Source organism: Salmo salar, chromosome ssa02, assembly GCF_905237065.1.
Source record: "Salmo salar chromosome ssa02, Ssal_v3.1, whole genome shotgun sequence".
NCBI classification, from domain to species: Eukaryota; Metazoa; Chordata; class Actinopteri; order Salmoniformes; family Salmonidae; genus Salmo; species Salmo salar.
The window spans coordinates 38,024,266-38,041,476 of NC_059443.1; the positions used below are offsets into that span (position 1 = coordinate 38,024,266).

The following is a 17,211-nucleotide window of genomic DNA, read 5'->3' on the forward strand; positions in this document are numbered from 1 at the left end:
GCCCTTGTTTGGGTGTAGGGCCTGATCAGAGCCTGAAGGTATGGAGGTGCCGTTCCCTTCACAGCTCCGTAGGCAATCATCATGGTCTTGTAGCGGATGCGAGCTTCAACTGGAAGCCAGTGGAGAGAGCGGAGGAGCGGGGTGACGTGAGAGAACTTGGGAAGGTTGAACACCAGACGGTATATAAATATCAGCAGCTCAAGCAGGGTCATTGTCTAAGATGGCAAGTTCTTCAGTTCCTGTGCAAGCTCTCTGCCATCCAAGTTTGAGTGTTCTTTATAGTGCAGTGTCATACTAAGGGCCTCACATTGTTCTGTCAGCTCATTTGAGAGACTTTGGAAGGTTGACAGCACTCAACTTCTCTCCCACATTTTCCAATGTGGAAAATCTTTCCTGAAGGGCTGAGGTTGCAGCATCAACAACGACATTGAAAAATGTCACATCCAGCTTCTTCAGATCATCACTCAAAGGCTCATCAAATGATTTGTATGAAAAGTGCCACTTTGTGGATCTCAGACTTTTTTGTTGTAGAACGGCCTCTACGTTCATAGCCTCGCAAATATCCTTGGCTGATGTTTGTGCAGTCATAAAGCCTGTTGCCCTGTAGTTGCTGAGACCTCTGTCTTTATGAGAAGACTGACTGCACCATGCATACTGGGAGACTACATCAGCTTGCTCACATGCTGGATCTGGCTCAAGATGTCATACCACACCACTGTACAGATGCTGAAGTGGTATGATCCCACCTCTGGCAAGGACTGGGCCTCAATCTTTATCACAGGGTCTTTGGTTTGATCCCTCAACTCAATCAGTGACTCTCTCACCTCTGCTGCCTGATACCTCAGTGGCTCGACACTCTTAACTTTACACTCCCACAGCCTCCCGAGTGGCTCTGTGGTCTAAGGCAGTGCTAGCTATGCCACTAGAGAACCTGGTTCGAGTCCAGGCTCTGTTGCAGCCGGCCGCGACCAGGAGACCCATGGGGCGGTGCACAATTGGTCCAGCATCGTCCGGGTTAGGGGAGGGTTTGGCCGGCAGGGATGTTCCTATCCCATCGCGCACTAGCGACTCCTGTGGCGGACCGGTCGCAATGCACGCTGACACGGACGCCAGGTGTACGGTGTTTCCTCCGACACGTTGGTGCTTCCGGGTTAAGCAGGCGTTGTCAAGAAGCAGTGCGGCTTGGCTGGTTTGTGTTTCGGAGGACGCACAGCTCTCGACCTTCGCCTGTCCTGAGTCCGTACGAGAGTTGCAGCGATGGGACAGGAGTGTAACTACCAATTGGATACCATGAAATTGGGGAGAAAAAGGGGTAAAAAAAAAATGTATATACTTTACTCTCCCACCTTGTCTCAGTCCATGACTTCAAAGTGATGTCCACATGTTTTTTCAGGATGGCCCATTGCTGTGTTGAGGCTGAGAACAAGGTGTACAGTTTGTGTAAGATGCCAAAGTAACCTGTGGCATCAGCCACAACCAGGTTCAATGTGTGAGCCCCACATGGCACAAATAGAGCTCTTGGATTCATTTCCAGGAGTCTGGCTTGGACACCTTTGTTTTTGCCTCTCATGTTGGCCCCATTATCATGACTGTCCTCTGAATTTTTATCTCTAATCTTTTGAGAATCAGGGATGCCAAATGTTGACCCGTGGACTTGTCTGCCTCTCAAAACCCCATAAATGTTCCTTTATGTGGGGCTCCTTCAGTGACACAATTATAATCACAACTGACAACTGTTCAGTGTGGCTGACGTCTGAGGTGCATTCTAGAATGATAGAGAAGAATTTTGCCAGCTTGATGTCACTCACCATTATTGAAATGACCTTGCTGCTCAACAAATCAATGAGTTCATTCTGTATTTGGTGGCCAAGGTCCCTTTTTGGACACGGTTAAGGTGCTCTTTCATGACTGGATCAAATTGTGCCATCAGTTCAACCTCTTTGAGGAAATTTCCATTTGATGGAGAGTACAGTGTTTCTGTGTGTCCCCTTAGTGACAGATTTCTAATTGCCAGAGACTGCACAATAGCAGTCAGACGTGTCAACACCTCTCTCCATCTTATCCTCTCAGCCTCCATAAGTGCCATCTCATGCTTAGAATTTGTTTACCCTTTTTTTAGCCTTGCCAGTTCTTTCCATGTTTTGGTGTTCTGGACTGCTGTCGTGTGAAGTAAGCAAAGTTCTTGTATGTTTCCAGTCTTGTCAGTCCTGAGTTTGCTAAAGTAATTTTCTTCTTAGAAAAGTTTGCAGCAGAAGTGGCTGTTTCTTTCAGAATACACCAACCAACTTCTAGGGTTTTTTTTTCACCACTCACCAAGGTCTTCCTGAAATACTGGTGGTGGCAACTTCTTCCATCACTCCCATTCCTTGGGAAAATAAAGTTAGGTGGTACCTCACTTGGTCCTCTGCAGACTAGGTGTGTCTGAATTCTTTCAGTCAGAACTGAAGGCCAGTCAACCACTGTAGACAGTGGTTCATCCTCAGCAGCAGGGTTTGGTGGGGATGCTGCTACAGGCATTTATAATGGAGAGCACATGGGCATTAGTTTACACATGTTATTCACAGCATTTATAGTGGTGGAACATCCCACATACAAACCCAGTAATAATAAAATCATTGTTACCTACAATATGGAAACTTAACTTTGCAAAAGGGAAATTGTGTTTTGTTTATGTTATGCAGGGATACAAACACATGTGCGTGTACCCATACACACATGCGCGTGTTCACAAACATACCTGAAGAATCCTGGTGGGGAGAAGTGGAAGCAAATGGGTCTTCATCCTCAGGCTCAGACAACATTTGTTAAGACACCTGTGTGGCTGAGGAGGTAGATGGCTCCTCATCCTGGCTAGTGCCAGAGGGTGCTCCAAAATATTTCAGAAGTGCCCCTGAATTTACATTGAAATACAGTATATGAGTCTGACACCCTAAATACTTTTGTTGCACAATTAAATATACGTCATTATGCACAATATATCAAACTTTCAGAATAGGAACCAAATGAAATAAGACACCCCAAAAGACTCAATATATCACAAAAGATACAACATATCAGCATAATATAGACATATTTTAAGTTAGCTTACAGCATTGGAAATTCCCCTTACTGAGCTCGGGAACTAATCAATACAATCACAGAAAACATTTATGATGTCACCTCAATGAACGTTAACCAAATCAATAATGTGCTAGTTAGGTTGTAATCGTTTTGCTGCAGGCTACACACATTATCATGATGAAACTGTGTGAAATTATATCCAATGTTATGTAAGCTAGTTGGACAGAAAACGGAATATAGTCGCCCTATGTGTAATAGCATAGCAAGCAACATAGGCTAACAAACATGAGTGTTAAACTAGCCTATTTCATCACATGCATAATATTATAATCATAAAGAGATGACATAGCTGCTTACCTTTATCTTCTGCGCATTTCTCCTCTTCTTTCCTCTTTTTCCTAAACTGGGCACTTGATGGCTTAGACCTTATCTTATCCATTTGTGTTGATTTGGCACTCGAGCATCAATACATTACCCATCCCCCAACACTCAACCAAGAGTCAAGACTAAACCAATTCAATTTGGTGGTGTGCAGACTGGATTTATATTATTGTTAACGATTTTACAGAAACCAGAAAAAAATGCAACAATATGTCTGTGAAACAATATATTCACAGTATTATGAATGAATTGTGGTTTATTTGGTAGCATTTCGTAGTGTGACTGATTTTACTAATTGCATTAGTACTGTACAAAGTTAAGAGGTGTGCTATTTGATAGATTCCCCCACTCCCCCTACCTCGGGCTTCCAGTTGGTAGACCTGAGGTCAACATACCCTCGCCCCCCTCCCCATCTCATACTTCTGAGTGAGAGACCTTCCCAGGCAGTAGCCTGCCTAGCTCACAAACTAGAATCAGGGCGCCCACTCCGACAAGGTTAATTGACCCACAGTGACATGAAATCATTGACGTGACGTGCAAATATCACCATTCCCAACAAAATGTTGTGCGGGCGCCCCGTGCCGCCCCTAGCAAGATGCTGCCCATGTCGCCCATACCTAAATCCGCCACTGGGTAGCATTCTTTGACCAGGGCAGAAACTGCACCACATTGCTGACACTACAGCATCCAAGGTGGACTGGGGCTTCCAGGGGTGGAACTGAGGAAGGTGAGGTGGGAAGCTTGGGCATTCTGAAGAAAGGTTTGGACAACCAAATTCAAATGTGTGTGCGATCACAAACGGCCATAACTATTTGTCCATAACTACAGTTTCAGAGGATCAATCCATCACCTTAAAGTGGCATGTAGTTATTTGTCAGATTATAGAAATATATTTAGTTTAGATATGTTAGTGATCATGAAAATGCTATTCATTTTGGTAACCACTTCATTGCCTTTGTTTAACTCCTGCCAGTGGACCAGTAACTTAATCTACATGTAACAACTACCCAGTCCCATAACGTTGAATACTGAAGTATTGAGTGGATTCCTTACCTTTTAAATAAGCTGTTTTGTGTTGAAATATGGCAAAAAGTCAGTACTTTGGCTTTGACCACAATTGGTTTACACTTGATTTTCAACTAAGAGATAAGTGATGCACCATTCCAGAATCTAGAACACATCTATTACAATAGAATACTTTATTTTCTCCCATCTGACATTTGGTATAAAATCGATATTTTATTAGAAAGTACAATTTCTACATAAAAGCACAGCTCAGAACGTGTACGAAAGATACAGTAGTAGGTCTAAATAAACACATGTAATTTATATTACACAATTTCTGTAATTTATCTTTACCATGTCTCATCGAGTCAAGCATATGGTGTTTTCCTCGTTCTATAGTCAGTAAGCCATAACACAAAAGGGTCGTTATGTCACTGTGTACTACCCAACGTCACCCCATTCAATTGTATTGTCAGTGCATTCATTTAATTATTGTGAAACCAAAACAGCAAGTAGTGGTGAAAATCAGGACATGCATACAGCACGAAAAGGTTCGAGAAGGTGCGCTAAACTAACTCTTAAAAAGTCTCTACCGACGTTACCATTCATTACTACAAGCAACACCAAACAGCTGTGTACATCACTTCCTGTACTGGTCTACATGTGAAGTGTGGCTGAAGAAGCTGCATTTCAACTTCGAAACGCAGCCCCGGAGCAACTCGAATTGTGAAAGTGATGTTTAGCAATTCTGTTGCCTGGAATAAATTAGAAAAGGAACTATTGAGCTATCCACGAACAAGAGGAGTGGAATGGTAAACACCGTCTCGTGCGTTTAGTTGGTAAGCTGGCTACAGTTTATTTATTTTTATCTAGCTAACTAGCTAATAATGCTAACTGGATAACAAATCATGACCGTGTATGAAATAAGTTAGCTAGTCGTTAGCAAGCTAGCAAAGCAGAAGGAAATGGAGTCAGTGACGTTAGTTTGCCGGCTTTTATAGCTTGTTTCTCCGTCACATTTGCTAGTTAGCCAACGTTAGCTACGGACTATCTAAAATGTTAAATATTTATTTATTTATTGTGGCCGCTTTAAGAGTTGTTGAGGCAAGGCTCGAGCCCAGGTAAATTAGCTACGCCAGAAATGGTGGAATCTTTGGTTACATCATCAAGACTCTCGTACAAGATCTAAAGACTTGAATGGTCTAATAATGTAAAAACACAAAACGAAATAGTTTACTGAACACCATAGAGTGTGTGTATGTCTGTCTGTAGGCAGGCTACATGATATTGTTGCATCTGTTCATGTCTGTGACCAAGCAAAAAAATCTTATTCCGATGGAATAGCTGGGTGATTTTGGTTTATTTCATCTTTATTTAACCAGACAAGTCAGTTAAGAACAAATTCTTATTTACAATGACGGATTTAGGAAATACGTTCGATTTTAAAGAGAAAATGCGAAATTAGATTTTTTTTTTCACAACCTTTAAGACTAAAATAACCGTAAACTTTTGGGTTAACAGTCATGTTCAGGGACAGAATGACTTTTTATTTTTTATTTTTACGTTGTCAGCTGTGGGATTCGATACAGCAACCTTTCCGTTACTGTCCCAACACTCTTAACTACTAGGCTACCTGCATATTAGATGTGCATAAGCCATTTGTTACTTAAAAAAAAATATATACAAACAATACGGTCTTCTCTAAGTATTTTGTCATTACCACCACGACAAGCAAATGTATATTATAATAACGTTTTTTTCAGATGTGTGTACTTTGTTACCATGTATATGAATAGTGACAGCTGAGCACATGGAGGAAATTCACATTTTGATGCCGGGAAATGTTTTTAAAAATAAAGGTAAATATAATATTTTTATTGAATGTCATTACCAAGTAGGTTATAATTAAAACAACTTGTTACATTTTTTTTTTTTTTTTAATGATTTATTTAGGATACATTGTATGCTAGCTGTTCAATTGGAGTTAGCATGTCATTCTCATCCCACGTGATTACCACCACATAATGAACTGTGATGGTAAGGAAAGAATGTGGTAATGACGAAATGTATTAGTTCATACATTTTTACTAACCTTAAGACCTGAAAAAACAAATTACATATGATCATGATTAAGTTGAAATTGAACACTTATTTGCTATTACATTTTGTATTGTGTTTGGATGATGGAGTGATTGTGATGTCTATTTATGTGACTGACTATGGTTATTAATGACTTTAATTATTTTCTATGAGATGTCGCCGAGGAGAGAACAAGGACATACACTATATATACACAAAAGTATGTGGACACCCCTTCAAAATAGTGGATTTTGCTATTTCAGCCACACCCGTTGCTGAAAGGTGAATACAATCGAGCACACAGCCATGCCTTCACCACAGACAAACATTGACAGTAGAATGGCCTTTACTGAAGAGTGCAGCGACTTTCAATGTGGCACAGTCATAGGATGCCATCATTTCCAACAAGTCAGTTCATAAAATTTAAGCCCTGCTATAGCAGCGCTGGTCAACTGTAAGTGCTGTTATTGTGAAGAGGAAACGTCTAGGAGCAACAACGGCTCAACCACAAGTGGTAGGCCACACAAGCTCACAGAACGGGACTGCCGGGCGCTGACGCTCGTAAAAATCGTCTGTCCTCAGTTGCAACATTCGCTACCGAATTCCACACTGGCTCTGGAAGCAACTTCAGCAAAAAAAACTTTTGTCGGGATCTTCATGAAATGGGTTTCCATTTACGAGCAGCCCCGCCCAAGCATAAGATCACCATGCACAATGCCAAGCGTCGGCTGGAGTGGCGTAAAGGTCTCTGCCATTGGACTCTGGAGCAGTGGAAACGCGTTCTCTAGAGTGATGAATCATGCTTCACTATCTGACAGTCCAACGGGCGACTCTGGATTTGGCAGATGCCTTGAAAACGATACCTGCCCCATGCATAGTGCCAACCTTACGTTTGGTGGAGGACGAATAATGGTCATGGGCTATTTTTAATGGGCTAGGCCCCTTAGTTCCGATGACGGGAAATGTTAACTCTCCAGCATACAACGACATACAACTCTGCCTAGAAGGCCAGCATCCCGGAGTCGCCTCTTCACTGTTGACGTTGAGACTGGTGTTTTGCGGGTACTATTTAATGAAGCTGCCAGTTGAGGACTTGTAAGGCGTCTGTTTCTCAAACTAGACACTCTAATGTACTTGTCCTCTTGCTCAGTTGTGCACCAGGGCCTCCCACTCTTTCTATTCTGGTTAGGGCCAGTTTGTGCTGTTCTGTGAAGGGAGTAGTACACAGCGTTGTACGAGATCTTCAGTTTCTTGGCAATTTCTCGCATGGAATAGCCTTCATTTCTCAGAACAAGAATAGACTGATGAGTTTCAGAAGAAAGTTATTTGTTTCTGGCCATTTTGAGCCTGTAATCGAACCCACAAATGCTGATGCTCTAGATACTCAACTAGTCTAAAGAAGGCCAGTTTATTTGCTTCTTTAATTAGCACAACAGTTTTCAGCGGTGCTAACATAATTGCAAAAGGGTTTTCTAATGATCAATTAGCCTTTTAAAATGATAAACTTGGATTAGCTAGCACAACGTGCCATTGGAACACAGGAGGGATGGTTGCTGATAATGGGCCTCTGTACACCTATGTAGATATTTCATTAAAAACCTGCCGTTTCCACCTACAATAGTCATTTACAACCATTAACAATGTCTAAACTGTATTTCTTATCAATTTGATGTTATTTTAATGAACCAAAAATGTGCTTTTCTTTCTAAAACAAGGACATTGTTTTAGAAAGAGGTGTACATACAATGTGTTACTTGGAGGAGTTTCTCCATTTGTGGAAGAGACTGCAATGACATGCTTTGATGCCTACAGTTTGATGCTGAATATGCAAAAACAGGATTTTAACAACATACTTACAACAGTTAGTGAACTACTGTTTACACAATCAGCCAACCAGTGCTGTGTGACCATTCATTTTCTACCCTTCAACAGGTATTGGACATTTTAAAGGGACACTAGGATTTTGGCAACAAAGCCCTGTATCTACTTCCCCAGAGTCAGATGAACTCATGGATACCAGTTTTATGTCTCTGCGTCCAGTATGAAGGAAGTTGGAGGTAGTTTGTGCGCTAATGCTAACTAGCGTTAGCGCAATGACAGTCTATGGTATCTACTAGTATGCTCACAGTTACCATAGACTTCCAGTCATTGCACTAACGCTAGTTAGCAATTTCTTTCCAACTGCACACAGAGACATAGAAATGGTATCCACAAGTTCATTGGACTCTGGGGAAGTAGATAAAGGGCTTGGTTGCCAAAATCTTGAAGTATCCCTTTTAAGGTCTGAAGTGCACTTGCCCATTAGCCAAGTAAGGAGTAGGCTTTTGGTTGCCTGTCAGATATGATAACTTGCATTCAGAAATGCAATATTCTGTCTTTTTATATGAACGTAGTGAATGAACCACACATTTTTATGTTGTGTGGTTGTTTCCAGTGTAAACTGTCACCTGCCCAATGGAACAACCACAGAGCAGGCTCAATTTGCACGACTGCTCAGTTCACTTGCCCTAGGTGACAAGGCAACTTGTTATGCCAATCCCTGTTGATACTTGTGGTTATTTCATTAGTGTTAGCCTTCCTATTTGTCGGGTCCATTGCTGACCCTGCTCCCTTTCTGTCCAATCAGGGCAAGACATTACATTTTCCCCCAACACAATCTATCAATGATGTTGAACCTGTCCCGGGCTGCCATCTATATGTTTTCTGGCCAGTACTCTGGAATGATAGTAGCGGTGGATAGGCAACACATTCGCCGTTCATGTCTGTGTGACTCTTAGTGACCTTTTTGTTATGTTTACGTGGTTATCCTCAGTTTTTCTGGTTGGTCCCTATGGTTGTCATTGCTTAGCTACTGAGCCGTGCAGCTTGTCATCATGGTTGCAATGAGGGCTGTTCCAGAGGTGTGTGTGGGTGCTCAAGCCACAAATGAACTTTGCGCTATGGAAACTACTCAGACTAGTTACTACCCAAGCAGCAGCAGAGAGTAAAGGAGAAGCTGTGGAGAATTTTTCTTTTTTTCTCTTCAGCAGTGAGCCTGTCCCAGTGGACTCAGAACTGAGGGAGCGGCTAAAGAGACATGTACCAGCTGCACTGACAATGAATGGCCAGTGTGTTGCCATGGGTTGCTATGACAAGGGCGTTAGCCCTCATTAACATGTGTGTGTGTGTGTGTGTGTGTGTGTGTGTATATTACACTTTTTTCACACTGTATGCTAATGTTTTAATTGCCTGGACTTGTTTAGTTGGAAGAGCTATCTACTGTATCTTTGTAGGCTATTTTTCTTTTCTTTTTTAGAATGTAGGGTTGTCCTTATAGCCAGTGGTTATCCAAATATGAACAGTTTTCCCTTGTCTTGGCAGTCAAGTAAAGGTAATGCTCTTGTCACAAAGCACATTTTCTGGTGCATATTGATGCTCAGGGCAGTGCAAACTGAGCTGGTCTCTGGCTCAAGCCTCTTCCTCCGTTGATACCACAGACTGGAAAGGAGCCTACGTTTTCTCAAGTTCTAGGCTAGCCTATATGACAATGGTCATTTCACATCCTCAGGAGTCAGGAACCGTCCTCAAGGATTTCAGTTGTTCTGTTTAGTAATTGAATATGGATAGCTTTTTTTTTTCTCCACCTTTTATTTAACCAGGTAGGCAAGTTGAGAACAAGTTCTCATTTACAACTGCGACCTGGCCAAGATAAAGCAAAGCAGTTCGACACATACAACAACACAGAGTTACACATGGAATAAACAAACATACAATAGAAAAAGTATATATATCGTGTGTGAAAATGAGGTAAGATAAGGGAGGTAAGGCAATAAATAGGCCATGGTTGCGAAGTAATTACAATATAGCCATTAAACACTGGAGTGATAGATGTGCAGAAGATGAATGTGCAAGTAGAGATACTGGGGTGCAAAGGAGCAAGATAAATAAATACAGTATGGGGATGAGGTAGTTGGATGGGCTATGTGCAGTGATCTGTGAGCTGCTCTGACAGCTGGTGCTTAAAGTTAGTGAGGGAGATATGAGTCTCCAGCTTCAGTGATGTTTGCAGTTCGTTCCAGTCATAGGCAGCAGATAACTGGAAGGAAAGGTGGCCAAAGGAGGAATTGGCTTTGGGGATGACCAGTGAAAAATACCTGCTGGAGTGCGTGCTACGGGTGGGTGCTGCTATGGTGACCAGTGAGCTGAGATAAGGCAGGGTTTTACCTAGCAAAGTCTTGTAGATGACCTGGAGCCAGTGGGTTTGGCGACGAGTATGAAGCGAGGGCCAGCCAACAAGAGCGTACAGGTCGCAGTGGTGGGTAGTATATGGGGCTTTGGTGACAAAATGGATGGCACTGTGAAAGACTGCATCCAATTTGTTGAGTAGAGTGTTGGAGGCTATTTTGTAAATGACATCGCCGAAGTCGAGGATCGGTAGGATGGTATGTTTGGCAGCATGAGGATGCTTTGTTGCGAAATAGGAAGCCGATTCTTCTAGATTTAATTTTGGATTGGAGATGCTTAATGCGAGTCTGGAAGGAGAGTTTACAGTCTAACCAGACACCTAGGTATTTGTAGTTATCCACGTATTCTAAGTCAGAACCGTCCAGAGTAGTGATGCTGGACGGCAGGGCAGGTGCGAGCAGCGATCGGTTGAAGAGCATGCATTTAGTTTTACTTGCATTTAAGAGCAGTTGAAGGCCACGGAAGGAGAGTTGTATGGCATTGAAGCTCGTCTGGAGGTTAGTTAATACAGTGTCCAAAGAAGGGCCAGAAGTATACAGAATGGTGTAGTCTGCGTAGAGGTGGATCAGAGAATCACCAGCAGCAAGAGCGACATCATTGATGTATACAGAGAAGAGGGTCAGCCTGAAAATTGAACCCTGTGGCACCCCCATAGACTGCCAGTGGTCTGGACAGCAGGCCCTCGGATTTGACCCACTGAACTCTATCAGAGAAGTAGTTGGTGAACCAGGTGAGGCAGTCATTTGAGAAACCAAGGCTGTTGAGTCTGCTGCTAAGAATGTGGTGATTGACAGAGTCGAAAGCCTTGGCCAGGTCGACGAATACAGCTGCACAGTATTGTCTCTTATCGATGGCGGTTATGATATCGTTTAGGACCTTGAGCGTGGCTGAGGTGCACCCATGACCAGCTCTGAAACCAGATTGCATAGCGGAGAAGGTACGGTGGGATTCGAAATGGTCGGTAATCTATTTTAACTAGAGGTCGACCGATTAGGATTTTTCCACGCCGATACCGATTATTGGAGGACCCAAAAAACCGCCGATACCGATTGATCGGCCGATTCAATTTTTTGGCAATTTTATGTTTTTTGAATTTATTTATTTTTATTTATTTTTTTATTTTAAAAATGTAGATTATTTTTTTTTTATAAAAAAATATATATATATATATATATATATATTTATTTATTTGTAATAATGACAATTACAACAATACTGAATGAACACTTATTTTAACTTAATATAATACATCAATAAAATCAATTTAGCCTCAAATAAATAATGAAACATGTTCAATTTGGTTTAAATAATGCAAAAACAAAGTGTTGGAGAAGAAAGTAAAAGTGCATTATGTGCCATCTAAGAAAGCTAACGTTTAAGTTCCTTGCTCAGAACATGAGAACATATGAAAGCTGGTGGTTCCTTTTAACATGAGTCTTCAATATTCCCAGGTAAGAAGTTTTAGGTTGTAGTTATTATAAGAATTATAGGACTATTTCTCTCTATACGATTTGTATTTCATATACCTTTGACTATTGGATGTTCTTATAGGCACTTTAGTATTGCCAGTGTAACAGTATAGCTTCCGTCCCTCTCCTCGCTCCTACCTGGGCTTGAACCAGGAACACATCGACAACAGCCACCCTCGAAGCAGCGTTACCCATGTAGAGCTAGGGGAAACAACTACTCCAAGTCTCAGAGCGAGTGACGTTTGAAACGCTATTAGCGTGCACCCGGCTAACTAGCTAGCCATTTCACATCGGTTACACCAGCCTAATCTTGGGAGTTGACAGGCTTGAAGTCATAAACAGTGCAATGCATTGTGAAGGGCTGTTTGAATGAATGCTTACGAGCCTGCTGCTGCCTACCATCGCTCAGTCAGACTGCTCTATCAAATCATAGACTTAATTATAACATAATAACACACAGAAATATGATCCTTAGGTCATTAATATGGTCGATTCCGGAAACTATCATTTCGAAAACAAAACATTATTCCTGTTACATTGCACAACCTTCAATGTTATGTCATAATTACGTAAAATTCTGGCAAATTAGTTCGCAACGAGCCAGGCGGCCCAAACTGTTGCATAAACCCTGACTGCGTGCAATGAACACAAAATTACACAATTTCACCTGGTTTATATTGCCTGCTAACCTGGATTTCTTTTAGCTAAATATGCAGGTTTAAATATATATACTTCTGTGTATTGATTTTAAGAAAGGCATTGATGTTTATGGTTAGGTACAGTCGTGCAACGATTGTGCTTTTTTCGCAAATGCGCTTTTGTTAAATCATCCCCCGTTTGGCGAAGTCGGTTGTCTTTGTTAGGAAGAAATAGTCTTCACAGTTCACAACGAGCCAGGCGGCCAAAACTGCTGCATATACCCTGACTGTTTGCAAGAGAAGTGACACATGTTCCCTAGTTAAAAGAAATTCATGTTAGCAGGCAATATTAACTAAATATGCAGGTTTAAAAATATATACTTGTGTATTGATTTTAAGAAAGGCATTGATGTTTATGGTTGGAGCAACGTGTACCTAAGCGATTATATGCAACACAGGACAGGCTAGATAAACTAGTAATATCATCAACCATGTGTAGTTAACTAGTGATTATGATTGATTGTTTTTTTATAAGTTTAATGCTAGCTAGCAACTTACCTTGGCTTCTTACTGCATTCGCGTAACAGGCAGGCTCCTCGTGGAGTGCAATGTTAACCTGTTGGGGGTAGGGGGCAGTATTGACACGGCCGGATAAAAAACGTACCCGATTTAATCTGGTTACTACTCCTGCCCAGTAACTAGAATATGCATATAATTATTGGCTTTGGATAGAAAACACCCTAAAGTTTCTAAAACTGTTTGAATGGTGTCTGTGAGTATAACAGAACTCATATGGCAGGCAAAAACCTGAGAAGATTCCTTACAGGAAGTGCCCTCTTTGACAAGATCTTGTTCTTCTTGTCTCTGTTTATTGAAGACTGAGGATCTTTGCTGTAACGTGACACTTCCTATGGCTCCCATAGGCTCTCAGAGCCCGGGAAAAAGCTGAATGATATCGAGGCAGCCCCAGGCTGAAACACATTATCGCTTTTGGCAAGTGGCCAATCAGAGGACAATGGGCTTAGGCGCATGCACGAGTCGACCGCGTGCTTTATTTTCTTTCGTCTTTTTTACCTAAACGCAGATTCCCGGTCAGAATATTATCGCTTTTTTACGAGAAAAATGGCATAAAAATTGATTTTAAACAGCGGTTGACATGCTTCGAAGTACGGTAATGGAATATTTCGAATTTTTTGGTCACGAAATGCGCCGTGCTCGTCACCCTTCTTTACCCTTTCGGATAGTGTCTTGAACGCACGAACAAAACGCCGCTGTTTGGATATAACTATGGATTATTTGGGACCAAACCAACATTTGTTATTGAAGGAGAAGTCCTGGGAGTGCATTCTGACGAAGAACACCAAAGGTAATCAAACTTTTCTAATAGTAAATCGGAGTTTGGTGAAGGCTAAACTTGCTGGGTGTCTAAATAGCTAGCCCTCTGATGCCGGGCTATCTACTTAGAATATTGCAAAATGTGCTTTCACCGAAAAGCTATTTTAAAATCGGACATATCGAGTGCATAGAGGAGTTCTGTATCTATAATTCTTAAAATAATTATGCTTTTTGTGAACGTTTATCGTGAGTAATTTAGTAAATTCACCGGAGGTATGCTAGTTCTGAACATCACATGCTAATGTAAAAAGCTGTTTTTTGATATAAATATGAACTTGATTGAACAAAACATGCATGTATTGTATAACATAATGTCCTAGGGTTGTCATCTGATGAAGATCATCAAAGGTTAGTGCTGCATTTAGCTGTCCTCTGGGTTTTTGTGACATTATATGCTAGCCTCAAAAATGGGTGTCTGATTATTTCTGGCTGGGTACTCTGCTGACATAATCTAATGTTTTGCTTTCGTTGTAAAGCCTTTTTGAAATCGGACAGTGTGGTTAGATTAACGAGAGTCTTGTCTTTAAAATGGTGTAAAATAGTTACATGTTTGAGAAATTGAAGTAATAGCATTTCTAAGGTATTTGAATAACGCGCCACGGGATTTCACTGGCTGTTACGTAGGTGGGACGAAATCGTCCCACTGGCCCTAGAGAAGTTAACCTCTCTAGGGGAGGTGGGACGAAATCGTCCCACACTATTCAACAGCCAGTGAAAAATCAGAGCGCCAGATTTAAAACCACAAAATGTCATAATTCAAAGTTCTCAAACACAGGACTATTTTACACCATTTTATAGATACACTTCTCCTGAATCTAACTGCGTTGTCCGATTTCCAAAAGGCTTTACAGCGAAAGCAAAACATTAGATTATGTTAGGAGAGTTCATCGACACAATAACCACCCAGCCATTTTCTAAGCAAGTAGCATGCATCACAAATACCCATAACACAGCTAAATGCAGCACTAACCTTTGACGATCTTCATCAGATGACACTCCTAGGACATTATGTTACACAATGCATGCATTTTTTTGTTCGATAAAGTTCATATTTATATATAAAAACAGCATTTTACATTGGCGCGTGATGTTAGGAAAATATTTTGCCTCCAATACTTTCGGTGAATCAGCACCACAATCTACAAAAATACTCGTCATAACATTGATAAAATTTTAAACGTCATTCAAAGAATTATAGATTAACATCTCCTGAATGCAACCGCATTGGCAGATTTCAAAATAACTTTACTGGGAATTCACACTTTGCAATAATCTGAGTACTGTGCTCAGAAAAAAACACTAGGCGATACAGATAGCCGCCATGTTGGAGTCATCTAAATTAATAAATAGTATTAGAAATATTCACTTACCTTTGATGATCATCAGAAGGCACTTCCAGGAATCCCAGGTACTCAACAAATGTTGTTATGTTCGATAAAATCCATAATTTATGTGCAAATAGCTTATTGTTGTTCGCGCGTTCAGTTCAGCTACTCCAAATGTGCGAGCGGAAAATGTTACGACAAAGTAAAAAAAATTGTATTTATGTTCATTGAAACATGTCAAACGTTGTAAAACATCAATCTTTAGGGCCTTTAGAACGTGAAGATTCAGTAATATTTCAACTGGACGGTTCCTGTGTCTTGAAAAAGGTTTTGGAACGGAGGATCCACCCTCATGAACGCGCCCCAATGAAGTAATGTCATTCTCTGGCTGACCAAGTTCCCAGCCTTCTCATTTGGTCTCTGTTCATCGTAGACGCTTCAAACAGACTGTTGAAGACTCCTAAAGACTGTTGACATCTAGTGGAAGCCTTAGGAAGTGCAAAATGAACCCTAACTCACCGTGTGTTCGATTGGCAATGACTTGAAAGGACTACAAGCACCAGAATTCTCACTTCCTGCTTAGAATTTTCTCAGGTTTTTGCCTGCCATATGAGTTCTGTTATACTCACAGACATCATTCAAACAGTTTTAGAAACTTCAGAGTGTTTTCTATCCAAACTAATAATATGTATATTCCAGTTCCTGGGCCCGAGTAGTAGGCCGTTTAATTTGGGTACGTTTTTCATCCGGCCGTGAAAATACTGCCCCCTACCCTAGAGGTTAAATAAAGGTCTAAAAAAAATTATAAATAAAAAATCACCGTCCAAAAATACAGATTTCCGATTGTTATGAAAACTTGAAATCGGCCCTAATTAATCGGCCATTCCGATTTTAATCGGTCGACCTCTAGTTTTAACTTGGCTTTTTAAAACCTTAGAAAGGCAGGGTAGGATAGATATAGGTCTGTAGCAGTTTCGGTCTGGAGTGTCTCCCTATTGTGTATTGTCGCCTTACACTGGGAGTGGTAGTGAGCCGAGGGGGAAGAGCTGTTTAGTCTACTCTTTCCCCTCACATGGTTTCTGTTAGCTTTGTTCATACCGTATCTTCTTTCCTCCTATACACTCCCACAGGGTGATAACGGGTTTGTTGAGCAAGAGGTGACACATGGAGTCATCTTGTGACTCATGGCAATAGATAGAATGAGCTAGTGACACTAGATAATGCAGTGGATATGACAGTTTGCTTCGTAATGGAACACTGGCGGCAGGTGATATGTTGGTAAAGTTCTTTTGCCAATCTGAGGTGAAATGTAGCAGAAGTCTGCATGATTCTCAGTGGAGCCTATCTTCAGTGTGTAGAACTGAATGGTTCTGAATAGAGTGCAAGGATTTGAGGGCCTTTTCCGCCCAAGCTCCAAAGCTGTTTTGGAGCAGATTTGCAGACTACAGAGATCACAAGGTTAAAGCTAGAAAGCACAGTCGTCCACAGCTGACAGATGCTGACGGATGGATATAGTACGCGTTCCTCTTATCAGCCGAACATGGCATCACTCCAGTCCCTCACCCTTCTCTTCGTGTCTGGCATCCCGCTCTGCTCCGGCAGGTTAAGGCTTTGATTCACAGGCAGGCCTTGCGT

The 17,211-nt window shown here is 41.4% G+C and overlaps 1 protein-coding gene across 3 annotated transcripts in view; it reads left to right on the forward strand.

The window, feature by feature from the left end:
* The first annotated feature begins 4,991 nt into the window (after positions 1 to 4,991).
* The window catches only part of LOC106582539 (beta-1,4-galactosyltransferase 3), a 29,064-nt gene continuing 16,844 nt past the window's right edge, over positions 4,992 to 17,211 (forward strand). Inside the window, exons 1-2 of one of the 3 annotated variants that reach the window (XM_014165743.2) lie at positions 5,062 to 5,285; positions 6,210 to 6,305. The gene's annotated coding sequence lies outside the window, so the exon portion shown is untranslated. Of the gene's footprint in view, positions 5,286 to 6,209; positions 6,306 to 17,211 lie in introns of all 3 variants that reach the window. The other 2 variants (XM_014165728.2, XM_014165734.2) reach the window with 2 other exon arrangements.